This window comes from Bos mutus, chromosome 6, assembly GCF_027580195.1.
Source record: "Bos mutus isolate GX-2022 chromosome 6, NWIPB_WYAK_1.1, whole genome shotgun sequence".
Lineage (NCBI taxonomy): Eukaryota > Metazoa > Chordata > Mammalia > Artiodactyla > Bovidae > Bos > Bos mutus.
Window position 1 is genome coordinate 57,725,395 of NC_091622.1, and position 17,346 is coordinate 57,742,740.

Below are 17,346 nucleotides of genomic sequence, written 5' to 3' on the forward strand. Positions count from 1 at the left end.
CATCAGTCCTTCCAAGGAATATTCAGGGTTGATATCCTTTAGTACTGACTGGTTTGATCTCTGTACAATCCAAGGAACTCCCACGAGTCTTCTCCAGTACCACAATTGGAAAGCACCAATTCTTGGGCACTCAGTCTTCTTTATGGTCCAACTCTCACATCCATACCTGACTATTGGAAAAACCATAGCTTTGACTAGACAGACCTTTGTTGGCAAAGTCTCTGCTTTTTAATACTCTGTCTAGGTTTGTCATCGCTTTCCTTCCAAGCAGAAAGTGTCTTTTAATTTCATGGTCGCAGTTACTGTCCACAGTGATTTTGGTGCCCAAGAAAATAAAACCTGTCACTGCTTCCACTTTTTCCCCTTCTATTTGCCATGAAGTGATGGGACTGCATGCCATAATCTTAGTTTTTTGAATGTTGAGCTTCAAGCCAGCTTTTTCACTCTCATCTTCCACCCTCATCAAGAAGCTCTTCAGTTCCTCTTTGCTTTCTACCAGGATCTGGCCCCCTATAAATGTGACCAGCTTCATAGTTTACATTATCCTTAGGATCTAAGGAGTTAGGGAGAGGTTGGAGTATCTATCTTCATTTGCTAAGCAGAACCTCTTTTGACAGATTTTGACTAGGGATACAGGTTTGCCTTCTCCTGCATCAGGACGCCGGGAGGTCAGAGTGAGCCCAGAGGTTAGAGAAAATGGTGGCGGTTATTGTGATGCTCTTCCTCCCCCCAGCAACCACCACCTCTTCCTCTGTGGCTGGAGAAGGAGAGGGATTGGCTAGCCAGAAAGACTGAGTTGCCTCCCAAGGTCTTCTCTCAAAGGGTACATTTACCTCTGTCCATTACAAACAAAAAGATCTATGCAAAATAAAAATGTTAAATCCTTAGTGTTCCTTCATCATAGGGCTTGAAAGTCGGAAGGACCTCTCAGTCTCATCTCCTTTGCCAGTGAAAATTCTTAGGCAAGAGGGAGGCCATCTTGGAAGATGTTTACAGCAGTGCCTCCCAGGAAGTTAGCTGAGGAGTCAGGCTGATGAAGCACCTGATGTGCCAGGTGGCCACACATTATGCTTGTTAATCACATTATTCACGGTGAGACTCCAGGGATATTCATGTGGATGACATACGTAGTGCTGATATAATCTCAAGTGTTTCAATGAGAACATTTTAAAAGGCACTGTAAAGCTTTTTAGACATAAATAGAGCCAGGTTCTTAAAGCATCAAAATTGCTAAATACTACCTTGATGACGCTAAAACAGTAAAGTTTCAGAGGTTCCTAAGTTAAAACATCCAAGTGAACACTTAATTGGTGTTAAAGGGAAAGCAACCAGTTAACACCCTGATGTTGACAGCCAGAAATTTTCATGATGTAGCTTCCCCATCCCTGGGCACTATCTATAGAATTTAAGAGACTCAGAGACTGTCTAGCCAAGCCCTGATTCATTACCCCCAACCCCACCCTCAGCCCCCAGAAGAAAAAGCTCAGAATTTCCCAAAGCAGCCCAACCATAGCTACTGCATATCCCACTCAATCACTTAACCTTCTGGTGTGCCCCCCATCTCTGAATGTTGTTCTACCAAGTTGGGTCACTTACATTGTAACTTTACCTTTAAAGGCAGATGCATGATCCTGGGCCCTTCTTGACTTACATCCATATTCACGTCATTTTGCTTAAAGACACTTTTTGAGTTGGCACTGAGCTTTCCAAGTGGTTGAAGTTCCATAAGACCAATCTCAATTTTCCAACTCTTCTCCCTTTTCAACCCAGAATAATGTCTATTTTTGCTCATTTTAGCAATGACCTGTTTAATGGGAGCTGAATGACTGTGTTGTGTAGTCAGGAGTCCAAGCTGGCAGACTCCATCTACAAAGAAATGGCATAAAGAAACACTGTTCTAGATCAAGCACCTTGCACATGAGGATAATCCCCTCCCCTCTCCTCATTTCCCCCTCCCTCTCCCTCCTTCCCACTCTCCCCTCCCCCAGGGATTGGTACACAGGGTTAAACTGTTTGCTAACATCTCCATCTGATTTTCCTGGTTTCCTATTTGCCTCCAGGAAATCTGGCTACATGAAAACAAGGTTTATATTTTCCAAGAGACAGGTGATAAAATGATGAACTCTTCTTTTTCATTTTGGGCACTTGTTTGGCACAGGATCCCCACCCCCAAAACCTTGCTTTTCCACAAATACCTCCTGGAATTGCTAAATAATTATTTCTCTGAGATGAGAACAATATGAGGAAGACATACTTAGATCTAGCAGATAATGAAATAGCCAGGTTAGACTTAATCCTGCTTAGAACTCTTCATACAGCACTTAAGAATCTAATTCTGGCTTCAGAGAAAATCATAAAACAAATCATTTAAACAAATTTAAAAAAAAAACCTAAGATATACTACACATCATTTGTGTGACATGATGTGAGTAGTCAAATGTTGATCAAGTACTGGGCAAATGAGGGTCACAATTTTCAGTGAAATCTAACATTGCCATGCTTGCTCTGCTATGAAGAGCTGCAGCCACCACTCCCTGCTGTTCTGATACTGAGCCAACAGGTCTGCTAAAGGACTTCCCAGGAGGTTCAGTGGGTAAAGAACCCACCTGCCAACATAAGAGATGCGGGTTTGATCCCTGGCTCAGGAAGATCCCCTGGAGGAGGGCTTGGCAACCCACTCCAGTATTCTTGTCTGGAGAATCCCATGAACAGAGGAGTCTGGTGGGCTACAGTCCACAGGGTCGCAAAGAGCTGGACACGACTGAAGTAACAGCACGAACTCACACAGGCCTGTAAAATGGGGACTGATGACCCTACAACTCACTCGTATAAAATGGTAGCTAATTACCAGGTGCCCTGTTTGTGGTTCCCAAACTGCTTCACCTGGCTTTGAGTCGAGTCACCTAGGTAGAGTAATAGAGTGGAGTGTGGCCAAGCCAATGAAAGCCGGCACTTAAGAGACTGCCACCACCCAGGCCCAGGCCCAGCCCAAGCCCAGCCCCAGCCCCATCCCAGGGAGGCTTGGCCCCAGCCCCACCTAATCAAGCTACTGATTTGTCTTCAGGGAGGGACCCAGAGAGTGCTCTGCCAAGGTGCCCTTGTTAGGACTTGTCACTCCCTGGGACTATGCTGGTCTCCACTGCTGGGGCTTGTTTCTTGAGGCTATAAGGGTACAATTAGTTGCAACAGCTATGGCTTTATCTGTCGCTAAGCACCTCATTGATCTTGACAGTAATGACAGCAATGGAAAAAATAATATCAATATATTTGAATTGCTCAAGGATGTTTCTCCGAGGTTCAGCTGGGTGTGGTTTTTACCTGATCTTGCCAGGATTACATGAAAACCATGTTGGTTAATTTTTAAATGCTAACAGTGCCAGTTGATGGGTATGTAATGCTTGTTTCTCAAGAGTGATTGTGTTCCTGAGCATTTATTTAATCTTTTCAAAATCAAGCTTATAATTTCCACAATTCATAATGTTAAATACAATTTATCTGCTTTGAACTCAGTGTAGTACATTACGGTGTTTCTAAGAGTTGAGTGCATGTCTGAGGTTTTATTTAATTAATCAAATAATGTATTTTGAATGTCCATTTACTGCAAGGTTTAAAAGTTTTATGATTCATGAAATAACTGATCCATACGTAAAAACTATAGGAAACAGAAAAAAATGTCACTGAAGCACTGGAAGAAAGATAAATGCATTCTGACTGAAATGCAAGTCCAAAATATGAAAGGCAGAAAACTGAAAAAAGAAGAAAATACCCAGAGACTACAAAAGCAAAACTGGGAGGACTCCAAATAATTAAAAGCATGAAATATGAATAATGATCAATCTATAATCAGGAAGGAAGAATACAACATAAGAAAGATGTCATAAATGAGTATAAGATATTGCAGAGAAACAGTAAAAATACCAAATAAACAAAAACATTACATTTTAACATGGTAAAAAGTGTTTCACTCAATCCATTGTATGTCAGAGACTAACCAGGTACCCACCAACCCCATTCTCCTCTTCTTCCTGGTGCATGGCTACAAACTAAATTTCCCAAACTTCCTTGCACTCACTGTGATCATGTGACTGAGCCCCAGTCAACAGAATGTGGATCAGAAGTGGTATCTATCACACCAAGGCTTGGCCCATAAGACCTCCTATGCAATTCTCTATGCTCTTTCTCTTTTTTGTCATTTCCTAGCCAAATGATGAGGATCCAGGGGCAGACTTTGGGGCTCAAGGTCTTAGTGGAGCTGCTGAATGGAAGGAACTGATCCCTGCCATACTGAGCTGGACTACAGTGTAAACCAGAAATAAACCATTATTGGATTAAACCACTGAGCTATGGGGCTTGTTCAGTTCAGTTCAGTTCAGTCGCTCAGTCGTGTCCGACTCTTTGAGACCCCATGAATCGCAGCACGCCAGGCCTCCCTGTCCATCACCAACTCCCGGAATTCATTCAGACTCACATCCGTCGAGTCAGTGATGCCATCCAGCCATCTCATCCTCTGTCGTCCCCTTCTCCTCCTGCCCCCAATCCCTCCCAGCATCAAAGTCTTTTCCAATGAGTTAACTCTTCGCATGAGGTGGCCAAAGTACTGGAGTTTCAGCTTTAGCATCAGTCCTTCCAAAGAAATCCCAGGGCTGATCTCCTTCAGAATGGACTGATTGGATCTCCTTGCAGTCCAAGGGACGCTCAAGAGTCTTCTCCAACACCACAGTTCAAAAGCATCAATTCTTCGGCGCTCAGCTTTCTTCACAGTCCAACTCTCACATCCAAACATGACCAGTCAGGAAAAACCATAGCCTTGACTAGATGGACCTTTGTTGGCAAAATAATGTCTCTGCTTTTGAATATGCTATCTAGGTTGGTCATAAATCTCCTTCCAAGGAGTAAGCGTCTTTTAATTTCATGGCTGCAGTCACCATCTGCAGTGATTTTGGAGCCCAAAAAAATAAAGTCTGACACTGTTTCCACTGTTTCCCCATCTATTTCCCATGAAGTGATGGGACCAGATGCTATGATCTTCGTTTTCTGAATGTTGAGTTTTAAGCCAACTTTTTCACTCTCCTCTTTCACCTTCATCAAGAGGCTTTTTAGTTCCTCTTCACTTTTTGCCATAAGGGTGGTGTCATCTGCATATCTGAGCTTATTGATATTTCTCCTGGCAATCTTGATTCCAGCTTGTGCTTCTTCCAGCCCAGGGTTTCTCATGATGTACTCTGCATATAAGTTAGATAAGCAGGGTGACAATATACAGCCTTGACGTACTCCTTTTCCTATTTGGAACCAGTCTGTTGTTCCATGTCCAGTTCTAACTGTTGCTTCCTGACCTGCATACAAATTTCTCAAAAGGCAGGTCAGGTGGTCTGGTATTCCCATAGATTAGCCCAACTAACACCCACTGAGGAGTTATCTCTTCAAGATGGATGAGTACAGGAAACATCTACGGCAAAGTTGATAGGCTACATGTACCAAATACAACTCTGTTGTCATCTCTGCTGCAATATTACTTCATCCTTTGTATTTAGCTAGGGATCTAGCTTTGTATTTAGCTTTAGGTTATTTTTATGAAAATGTGATTATTGGACCCTTCAACATCTTGGATTTGTGAAGAACAAAATTATTTATGATGTTTAGAATAAAGTAAATACACTAATAAACGAACTAAATGAATGAACAAATGAGTGGGTATTTTATTAATAGCAATTAAGTATACTAGATGCAGTTAAAGCTTTTTTTTAATCATACGACTTTTAATCTAATAACATAGAAGAAGGAAACAGTAAATCTTAGCAAACACTAAATCTTATCATATTAGACCCTCTTCTCTCAAAACTCTAGACTATCTTCTGTGGGAATTCTCTCCATCCTATTGACTTAATTATTATCTATGCATTGGCAATACTCAGATCTCTATCTCTAGCCTAGATTCTTCTCCTCAAGATTCAAATCGTATATTCTTCCTGGAAATTTTCACTTGTGTGCCCAACATAACAGGCATTCAAATGAATGAGTCATTGAGCTACAAAGGGCCAATAGAAGTTACCTTCACTGGAGACTGCTGGTTATCTTTTCAGCATCAGCCCCCTCAGCTCCCTTTTCTGTCCAAAGAGGGCCCAGATTTGGTTCATGTGCCTGCACTTACCCATACAGCAATGTCCCTGGGGGCAGGTGACCCCACCGTCTATTCCAGGCGTGGTCTGTTTGGGCTGAGGGTAATTTATTGGTTCAGGAGTGGGCATCTGCAATGAGATGTTGAATTGTCTGCTGTCTTTCTGGGGAAAGTTTCCTTTCTTCTTAGAGAAAACTACAAGGAAAGACAAGAAAGAAAAAAAAGTCACAGGGAAAACATATAAAGTACAGAGATTAATTGCACATATTCTTGTGCCAGACTGACTGGATTTGAATCTACTACTTATAATTATGTAACATTCTGCACATTTCAGTGCCTCTGTTTTCTCATCAGCAAAAAGAGTTGTGAGAACAAAAAATGGATTAACATATGTAAAACACTTGTATGCAGAAAACACTATATAACTGTTGTTTATTATTATTTTATTATGAATGTTGTTGCTTGAAACTGCTGGCATGATCTTGCTTTGAGCCTGAGGATTAAGCATTCTCAAGAGATGCAAAGAGAATTTGAAGTAAATTTCTTCAAAATGTGTTGAAGCAAATTAATAGAATCTGGGTCCTCCATGACACAGGTGAACTTTGTACTCAATTGGACTGCAAGGGGATCCAACCAGTCCATTCTGAAGGCGATCAGCCCTGGGATTTCTTTGGAAGGACTGATGCTAAAGCTAAAACTCCAGTACTTTGGCCACCTCATGCAAAGAGTTGACTCATTGGAAAAGACTCTGATGCTGGGAGGGATTGGGTCAGGAGGAGAAGGGGACGACAGAGGATGAGATGGCTGGATGGCATCACTGACTCGATGGACATGAGTCTGGGTGAACTCCAGGAGTTGGTGATGGACAGGGAGGCCTGGCGTGCTGCGATTCATGGGGTCTCAAAGAGTCGGACACGACTGAGCGACTGAACTGAACTGAACTGAACCCTCTACAGAACATCTTGTTACACAAAATAATATAAGCTGCACTACTTTTCAAGCTTTATCGTTTAGATTAGGTTTTGTGGTATTTGCGTCCAAAGGCATCCAATTTGACACATCAACTAGTACAGGGCTTTCAAAACTTTCTGAAATCATGGAATCTTTTTTAAAATTTTCAAAACATGAGGAATAATAAAATTAATTTCTCTTTGAAAGCGTTCCAAATAAAATCTTGACTCCCTTCTGATTAAGCATCCCAGTCCAAGTCTACTTCTTTTCCCCTCCCCAGAAGTTACCACAGTTATGTCTTTTGTAACTGTTCTTTTCTGATTCTTTTCTTATATATTTACATAAAGACTTCTGTATCCAAAGTAAATACATAGCAACATTGTGTGTGTGTTAACATAAGTGGTTTTATATTATTGTACACATCTTTCTGCAAAGTTGCTTTCTCAGACAACAATATCTTTTAGAGAGCCAGCTATGTTAGCACATTGACTGACCTCATTCTCTGTTACAAAATACTTCCAAGTGTTAATATTCCACAGCATACTTAGCCAATCATGAGTTGATGGGCTTTTAGGTTCTTTTCAATTTTGTTTTAATTTATGTTTTATAACCATCAGCAATGCTATGACCTATGTCCTCAAACCTGTCTGTTTGTCAAAGCTACATTACCAGGTGCATTAAAAGCACACAATGCTATATATTTTCAGTGACTTGTTACTCTCCTTAACATGAAGTACGTTTTTTCATCCTTGAATTCTTTTTTGTCTGATAGTGTCTTTTCACTTTGAATTACATTTTGTCTGACTGCTTCCCTTGTAGCTTAGTTGGTAAAGAATCTGCCTGCAATGCAGAAGACCTGGGTTAAATTCCTGGGATGGGAAGATCTCCTGGAGAAGGAAATGGCAAATCACTCCAGTATTCTTGCCTGGAAAATCCCATGGACAGAGGAGCCTGGCAGGCTACAGTCTATGGGGTCTCAAGAATCGGACACGACTTAGTGACTAACTGCTACTGCTAAGTCGCTTCAGTTGTGTCCGACTCTTTGCGACCCCATGGACTGCAGCCTACCAGGCTACTCCGTCCATGGGATTCTCCAGGCAAGAACACTGGAGTGGGGTGCCATTGCCTTCTCCCTTAGTGACTAAATGACCACCAATATTGCTTAGTCTCTTTTGTTAGCATGTACTTTGTAAACTTTCCTTTAATTCCTGTGTTTTTTAGCTTTATGATTACCTCTTTTTCTTCCAGCTTCATTGAGATATAACTGACATTCAGCACTATATAAGTTTAAGGTGTACAGCATAATTATTTGAGTCACGTATGTCATGAAGTGGTCATCACAATAAGATTAGTGAACATCTATGATCTCAAACTGCCAAAGAATGCTGACTACCGCACAATTGCACTCATCTCACACTCTAGCAAAGTAATGCTCAAAATTCTTCAAGCCAGGCTTCAACAGTACGTGAACCATGAACTTCCAGATGTTCAAGCTGGATTTAGAAAAGATGGAGGAACCAGAGATCCAATTGCCAACATCGGTTGAATCATCAAAAAAGCAATAGAGTTCCAGAAAAACATCTACTGCTTTACTGACTACGCCAAAGCCTTTGACTATGTGGACACAACAAACTATGGGAAATTCTTCAAGAGATGGGAATACCAGACCGCCTTACCTTCCACCTGAGAAATCTGTATGCAGGTCAAGGAGCAACAGTTAGAAGCTTACATGGAACAACAGACTGGTTTCAAATTGAGAAAGAGTATGTCAAAGCTGTACTTTGCTTATTTAACTTATTTGCACCCTTTTATGTACCCTGATTATTTAACTTCTATGCAGAGTACATCATGAGAAATGCTGGGCTGGATGAAGCACAAGCTGGAATCAAGACTGCAGTGAGAAATATCAATAACCTCAGATATGCAGATGACACCACCCTTATGGCAGAAAGCAAAGAAGAACTAAAGAGCCTTTTGATGAAAGTGAAAGAGGAGACTGAAAGAGTTGGCTTAAAACTCAACATTGAGAAAACTAAGGTCATGTCTTTCAGTCCCATCACTTCATGGCAAATAGATGGGGCAACAATGGAAACAGTAACAGACTTTGTTTTGGGGGACTCCAAAATCACTGCAGATGCTGAAATTAAAAGACACTTGCTCCTTGGCAGAAAAATCTATAACCAACCTAGACAGTATATTAAAAAGCAGAGTCATTACTTTGCCAACAAAGGACCATCTAGTCAAAGCTATGGTTTTTCCAGTAGTCATGCACAGATGTGAGAGTTGGACTATAAAGAACGCTGAACATTGAAGAATTGATGCTTTTGACCTGTTGTGTTGTAGAAGACTCTTGAGAGACCCTTGGCCTGCAAGGAGATCCAACCAGGCAATCCTAAAGGAAATCAGTCCTGAATATTCATTGGGAGGACTGATGCTAAAGCTGAAACTCCAATACTTTGGCCACCTGATGCTAAAAACTGACTCATCTGAAAAGACCCTGATGCTGGGCAAGATTGAAGGCAGGAGGAGAAGGGCACAACAGAGGATGAGATGGTTGGATGTCATCACCGACTCAATGGACATGAGTTTGAGCAAGCTCCAGGAGTTGGTGATGGACAGGGAGGCCTGGTGTACTGTGTACTGGAGTCCATGGGGCTGCAAAGAGTTAGATACAACTGAGTGACTGAACTGATACTGAATCTCTCTCACTCTTTCTTCCCTCCCTCTAACTGCCTCTTCTGTGGCAACCACCTGTTCTCTGTATCTGTAATTATATTTATATTTTGTTATGTTTTTCATTTGTTCTTTTTTATTCCACATGTAAGTAAAACAATACATTATTTGTCTCTCTGTATCTGACTTATTTCACTTAGCATAACACTCTCTAGTTCCACTCATGTTGTCAGAAATGGCAAGGTTTCATTCTTTTTCATGGCAAGTAATATTCCACTATATATGTATATACCAGGTTTTCCTTATCCATTCATCTACTAATGGGCACTTACGTTGCTTTCATATTTTGGCTATTGTAAATAATGCTACAGTGAACATGCTGCTGCTGCTGCGTCGCATCAATTGTGTCCGACTCTGTGCGACCCCATAGACGGCAGCCCAACAGGCTCCTCTGCCCCTGGGATTCTCCAGGCAAGAATACTGGAGTGGGTTGCCATTGCCTTCTCCAACAGTGAACATAGGGGTAGTTATATTTTTTCTATAGTTTTTTGTTTCCTTCTGATAATATCATGAGGAATGAAAGCATTAGATCATATGGTAGTGCTATTTTTAATTTTTTGAAAAATCTTCCTGTTGTTTTCCATAATAGCCACTGCATTTCTGTATTTTCAACTGTTCTGTGTTATTTTTCTTTAAGATATTTCTTGTATAAAATGTAGGTATATTTTTAAATACAATCTCACTGTATAGATCTTCCTCAGTTTATGATGAGATTATATCCCAATAAGCCCATTGTAAGTTAAAACTATTGTTATATTGTTGCTGCTGTTCAGTCACTAAGTTGTGTGTGATGCTGCAGTTAATAAAACTAACCTACAGAACATCTTATCTTAGCGTAGCCAATCTTAATCTCAGAACACTTCAGTGCTCAGAACACTTCTTTTATTCTAATTGGGCAAAATCATCTAACACAAAGTCTGTTTTATAGTGAAGTGTTAAATATCTCCTGTAATTTATTGAATACCGTACTGACAGTGAAAAACAGAATGGCGATCTGGGTATAGAAATGTCATAAGCAGTGTGTCGGTTGTTTACCCTCGTAATGGCGTGGCTGACTCAGAGCTGTGACTTGCTGCCCTGCCCAGCATCATGAAATAAGATTGTACCACCTATCACCCAGGAAAAGATCAAAATTCAAAGTACGATTTCTGTTGAATGCATTATCACTTCAACACCATACCAAAGTAAAAAAAATCATAAGTCGAATCATCCTAAATTGAAGACTGTGCTTGATTTTTACTGCAGCTGTGTGCATTTTAATAATATTTTTACCAATTACATGGCCTTGGTATGAAGGGCAGGTGATCAGTTCACCATCATGAAGCTAGAAGTTGTCAACCATGAAATCTTCATATATTTAAAAATTTCATGTAAACTTTATAAATTATTAAGCCATAATAATACATGTGTGTTAAAGAGGTGCCAGAATACATTTTGTTCTTTTTGTATAGAGAGAATCCCAAAGTAAATGATTATTTATGAAGTAACATTAGGATGACAATCTTGGTGGTTATAAGATGTTCTCCTTTTTGTAAAGAATTTTTTTTAAAGAGTTAATAAAATAAACACTTAATTTCATTAAGTTAATGAAGTAAAACTGCTAATTTCATTTCCTGGAACTTTATTTAAGCAAATTAAATAAATTTACAAAAAAATTAAAAGTTTCAACTGTTTTTCCCCTTATACATTGGTACACTTAGTAACAAATATGCTACTAAGAGAGTGGATACAAGAGCGCCATTTGGCAATACACAGAAGGATAGGACTTAAGCTCAGAAATAACACTGCCTCACAAATTTAAAGCAAGAGGGGCTTCCCTGGTGGCTCAGCGGTAAAGAAACTGCCTGGCCACTGCAGGAGACATGGGTTTAGTCCCTATCTCGGAAGATCAAATATGCTGAGGAGCAACTAGGCCCATGCTCCACAGCTATTAAGCTTGTATTCTAGAGCCTGTGCTCCACAAGAGAAGCCACTGCAATGAGTAGCCCATGCACGGCAACCAGAGAGTAGCCTCCCACTCACCTCAACTGGAGAAAAGCCCATGAAGCAACGAAGACCCAGCACAGTCAAAACAAAACAAACAAAAAATGAACCAAGGAAAGAATACGGCACTTTCACAAAATCCTCAAGGCTGAACTGCCATTGAAAAAAGATCTCCAAGCACCCATAACTTTCTGTAGAAAGTTAGAAAGCTCTTTATTGGTTTTAGTTATTTTCAAACAAATTTTAACAGAGTCCTTGTGTCTCATATGGTGACCTTTGGGCCACCTGGGATATTAAGTGTTGGGAAGAGAGTAAATGTCACTAGGGCCATACCATTGGCTTAACACACACAGCATCACTTTTCATTCATCTGTTTCATGCACGGTTTCTCTTGAAAAAATAGCTCTTCTACGAAGAAAAAAAAAGGTCTGGTCTAATATTCCTGTCTTCAGTATGCATGTGTGCATGTGTGCATGCATGCCAAGTCACTTCAGTTGTATCTGATTCTTTGTGACCCTTGGATTGTAACCTGCCAGGCTCCTCTGTCCATAGGAATCTCCAGGAAACAATACTGGAGTGGGTTGCCATGCCCTTCTCCAGGGGATCTTCCTGACCCAGGGATGGAACCCATGTCTCTTGTGTCTCCTGCATTGGCAGGCGGGTTTTTTACCACTAGTGCTACGTGGGAAGCCCATCTTCAGTATAACTAATCCTGATTTTTTTTACAGGTTTATATAATGTGTTCTCCTTAAATGGCTTCAGAAAGCAGATTTTCTTCCAGGTCCCAAAGATACCCATTTCTTGGTGGGGAAATCACTAGTGTTTTCAGCCCAGTCCCATTTTGCTCAACTTTCAGTGTTCATGCATCTTTTTTGTAATAACCCTCATATATTTGAAGACGATTATTCAGTTACTCCTCAGTCTTCCCTGCTTGAGGCCAAATCAATCTGATGTCATTTAATCCCTTTTACAGATCTCACTTTTCAACATTTAAATCATTGCTGTGGGGTCCTCATCTCTCTGAAACATCTTCAAATTTCTTATCTCCCTCCCCTATTATCAAAATCACAACTACATACCCTCATGCTCAGTAGGTGGGAGGGAAAAGCCATCCTTTCTACTTAGTTCCTTCAGGCTCTAATTTGGTTCTTCTTTCATCCTTCAAGATTATCTTGATGGTGGTGGTGGATTAAATATGGTAACAAATTCTTTGACACTATTTCCATCCAAGTGGGATTAAATTCCCCTCCTCTTAAGTCTAGGCCGACCTGTGACTAGCCATTGACCAACACAGAATGGCAGAGAGATACTATGCTGGTTTGGGCCAGTCTTCAACAGGACTGACAACTTCTACCTTGGCCTCTTGGAGAACACATTATATAAGCCTATAAAAAAATTAGGATTAGTTATACTGAAGATGGGCTTCCCACGTAGCACACTAGTGGTAAAGAACCCACCTGCAAAAAAAAAAAAAAATGTAAAAAAAAAAAAATCAGGCTAGCCTGAGATTACCAGGCTATGAGGAAGTTCATCCTGTCATGTAGAGAGGTCACATGGATAGCAATGCCCCACTGCCCCTAGCTCTTCCAGCCATGTCAACCCAAAGGATCATGAGAAAGAATAATGAATCGATGTGCTATGTCACAAACTTCTCATGTGGCTTATTATGCAACAAGATGATTAGAATGATGGTTTTCTTTTCCCCTTTGTGATTTATTCTCCTTTCCCCTTCTCAGGTATCTTCTTGAATGCTGACACTAGGGTCCCCATAACCAAAGGGGATCCTCCCAAGAGTTCCAACATGAATTAGCCCTACCTTATCTGTAAAAAAGAAGTGATGATTTCCCCTGCTTGTCCACGAATTTTCTTGTCTTGTATCTCTAAAATATCTGTGTTTTAAGAATACCCCAATAGACAATCCCTACTAGTGGGATTATCTCTGTGAGTATATATTCTACTTCTATCTTTCCTTAAAACAGTGTTTCCAACATCCCATTCACAGCTTATTTTCCAAAGTTGTTCAAGGTCTGTGATATTATGGATGAGGTTACAAGGTCAAGTGCTTCTATTGTTTGATATTAATAAGTATTTTTAATTTTATGAAGTAGATGTATAAGTTAGGGAGTTTACCGGGTCACAAAGGAAATCATAGCTGGGAAATGGTGCTGCTGGTTTAAAACCCAGGTACTTTACTTAAGTCTCACAGGATAGAAGATAGTACCGAGAGAAGCAGGAAATGTGGGAGTTTTCTCTGAACTGAGCTCACTTAAACTTAAATGTATTTCTTACACAGAAGCATTCGTTTTTGCATGGCGGTATCATGACCCTTCCAATCCTATATGACTCAGAGCCAGGGGCTCAGAGATGACATCATCATTCAGTGGTGTTCTGAGTTATATCCCAAGAAGACCAAACATCAGAAAACAACTTTAAGTTTTCAAAGTTCACCTCAAAATATCTAAGAGTTCCCTTTGGAGATACCATATAGAAATGACAATTAAAAGTTCAAAAATGAAATATTTAACTTCCCCCTCAGTCTTAGAACCAGACCGATTTGGGGGATTAGTTGTTCAGACGAAGTAGAAAAGACGACCCACAGGCTAATAGATCTCTGTCACCTCACAGAGAGAGTTGTTTGTATCTGCCGGCCTGAGTAAGTTAACAAACCGCAGAAGGAAAGAGAAATGGCCTGTGGCATTAATGCTCAGCTAGAGTTGGCAGCACCAAGAAAATGTGTACTGCAAGTACTTTCTTAGTTTCTCTTTTGCCTTATAATTTACTTATTAATTTACAGACATTTTATCTCTTTTATTCGGTTAAATATTTCTATTCCTTTAGGATTTTCATATTTAATACTTAGACAGCCAGTCACCAAACACAGAGTAACTACTCTGTCTTGGTTCATTCAGGCTGCTATAACAAAATACCATAAACTGAATAATTTATAAACAACAGAAATGTATTTCTCACAGTTCTGGAGACTGGAAAGTCCAAGAAGAGCAAGATGCTGGCAGGTCCTGTCTGGTAGGATTCTCTTCCTGGTTCATGGGTGACACTTTCCCACCATGTCCTCATATGGTGGAAGGGTTGAGGGGGCTCCCTGAGGTCTCTTTTAAAAGGACATTAATCCCAGTCATGAGGACTCCATCCTCATGACCTGATCACCTTCCAGAGCCCAATCTCCTAATAGCATCACCTTGATCATTAGAATTTCAGCTTATGAACTTGAGGGGGATGTAAATATTTGGCCCATGACATCTTCCACAATGGCCACTTCTTGGAGAAAGTCCATCTATAGGGTGAGTGAATGAGACCTGGGCTTCTGAGCTGACATCTGGGGCAGTAAATCCCCAGCAAGGGCCATGTTAAGACCTCCTTTATTTACAACACACGTAAGTCAAATTATTACACTTTATGGCTTAAAGTTAGTTGTTTGTTGTTGTTTAGCTGCTAAGTCATGTTCACTCTTTTGCAACCCCATGGACTGTAACTTGCCAGGCTCCTCTGTCCATGAGATTTTCCAGGCAAGAACACTGGAGTGGGAGAACAAGATGGCAGAAGAGTAGGTGGACGTGGAGTACATCTCTCTCCACGGATATATCAAGAACACACCTTCAGACACAGGAGTGCATGCAAAACACCAGCTAAGGTGGAAGGAGTACCTGATCAGTGGAAAAGAATATATAAAAACCACGCAAAACTTGGTAGGACGAAGGAACTAGGAGGAAAAACAGGAGTGTTAGTAGGACTGGACCTGTCCTCAGCGGGTGGGGCAACTGAAGCAGGGGTCCGATCCCCACAGCAGGACAATTGTCTGGGTCAGAGGAGAACCATTTAAGGCTGAGAGTGAAACAGCTGATCTGTGGCAGCATAAATGAAATGAGAATCAGACAGTCCTTGCTGCAGCCATGTCGTCATGTCTTGTTGTGAAGTCGCTCAGTTGTGTCCAACTCTTTGCTACCCCTTGGACTGTAGCCTACCAGGCTCCTCCCTCCATGGGATTCTCCAGGCAAGAGTACTGGAGTGGGTTGCCATTTCCTTCTCCAGGGAATCTTCCCAACCTTGGGATTGAACCCGGGTCTCCTGCATTCCAGGCAGACGCTTTAACCTCTGAACCATACATACCCCAAACAGGAACGCTGGTCTCCTGGAAGGCACAGTGGCTGGGACTGGAGTTCAGGGATTGTGGAGCAATCCCAGGGCAAGAGCTGATGTTGACTGTGGAGAGACAGACTGGGGGGATGTGAAGGAGGAGATCGTGGTGGGAAACGCTGGTGGAGGCAAGCTAGGCAGCCATGGAAGCAAGGCGATACTGCTGAGTCACGCGTAGCAGGTGAAGCCATTACCATAGCCTCTCTCTACCCACACACCAGCATCGGCAGCTGAACAATAAAGCAACTGGCCCATCAAATGCCTGACTCACTGAACTACCGAGTAGGACTACACCCAGGGTGCTCCTTTCAGTGCCTGATGCACTGATTTACAGAGTAGAATCCCAGCCAGGGGGCCCCTCTATGTGACTGACAAGTCGAACAACAGAGAAGGACCCCAGGCAATGGAGCCCTCTAAGTGCCTGAATGGGCGGACCTACAGAGAATGCCTGGTCAAAGAGGCCTTCTGATTGCCAGCTACAAGAGGCTCAAAAAAAGACTCTGATGGTGAAAGACTTTATTTTTGGGGGCTCCAAAATCACTGCAATGGTGACTGCAGCTATGAAATTAAAAGACACTTGCTCCTTGGAAGAAAAGCTATGACTAACCTAGACAGCATATTAAAAAGCAGAGACATTACTTTGCCAACAAATGTCCATCTAGTCAAATTTATGTATTTTCCAGTAGTCATGTATGGATGTGAGAGTTGGACTATAAAGAAAGCTGAGCACCAAAGAATTGATGCTTTTGAACTGTGGTGTTAGAGAAGACTCTTAGGAGTCCCTTGGACTGCAAGGAGATCCAACCAGTCCATCCTAAAAGAAATCAGTCCAGAATATTCATTGGAAGGACTGATGCTGAAGCTGAAGCTGAAATTCCAATACTTTGGCCACCTGATGTGAAGAACTGATTCATTTGAAAAGACCCTGATGCTGGGAAAGATTGAAGGCAGAAAGAGAAGGGGACGACAGAGGATGAGATAGTTGGGTGGCATCACTGACTCAATGGATATGAGTTTGAGTGAACTCCGGGAGTTGATGATGGACGGGAGGTCTGGTGTGCTGCAGTCCATGGGGTCACAAAGAGTCAGACACGACTGAGCAACTGAACTGAACTGAACTGAGGGCCATAACTCTTGTGTCGGAGGCAGTCCCTGTCTCTGCACACTTGGTGCTGCCAGGATCCCCACAAGCCAAGCAGCCAAGCCACCTTCACACTTAACTCTCACTGGGGCAGAGCTGCCACAGGCAAAATAAAATCTTGCATCTATGCATGCAGGGTCACTTCGGTCATCTGACTCTTTGCAACTCTGTAGACTGTGGCCTGCCAGGCTTCTCTGTCAGAGAGGGGGTTCTCCAGGCAAGAATACTGAAGTGTATTGGCCAATACTGGTTGCCATACCCTTCTAGAGCA

At 41.6% G+C, this 17,346-nt stretch overlaps 1 long non-coding RNA gene across 1 annotated transcript in view; it reads right to left on the reverse strand.

The window, feature by feature from the left end:
* The window catches only part of LOC138988222 (uncharacterized), a 238,916-nt gene that overhangs the window by 36,665 nt on the left and 184,905 nt on the right, over window positions 1-17,346 (reverse strand). The window contains exon 4 of the long non-coding RNA XR_011464508.1: window positions 6,149-6,310. This is a non-coding gene — a long non-coding RNA (uncharacterized lncRNA). The remainder of the gene's footprint in view (window positions 1-6,148; window positions 6,311-17,346) is intronic.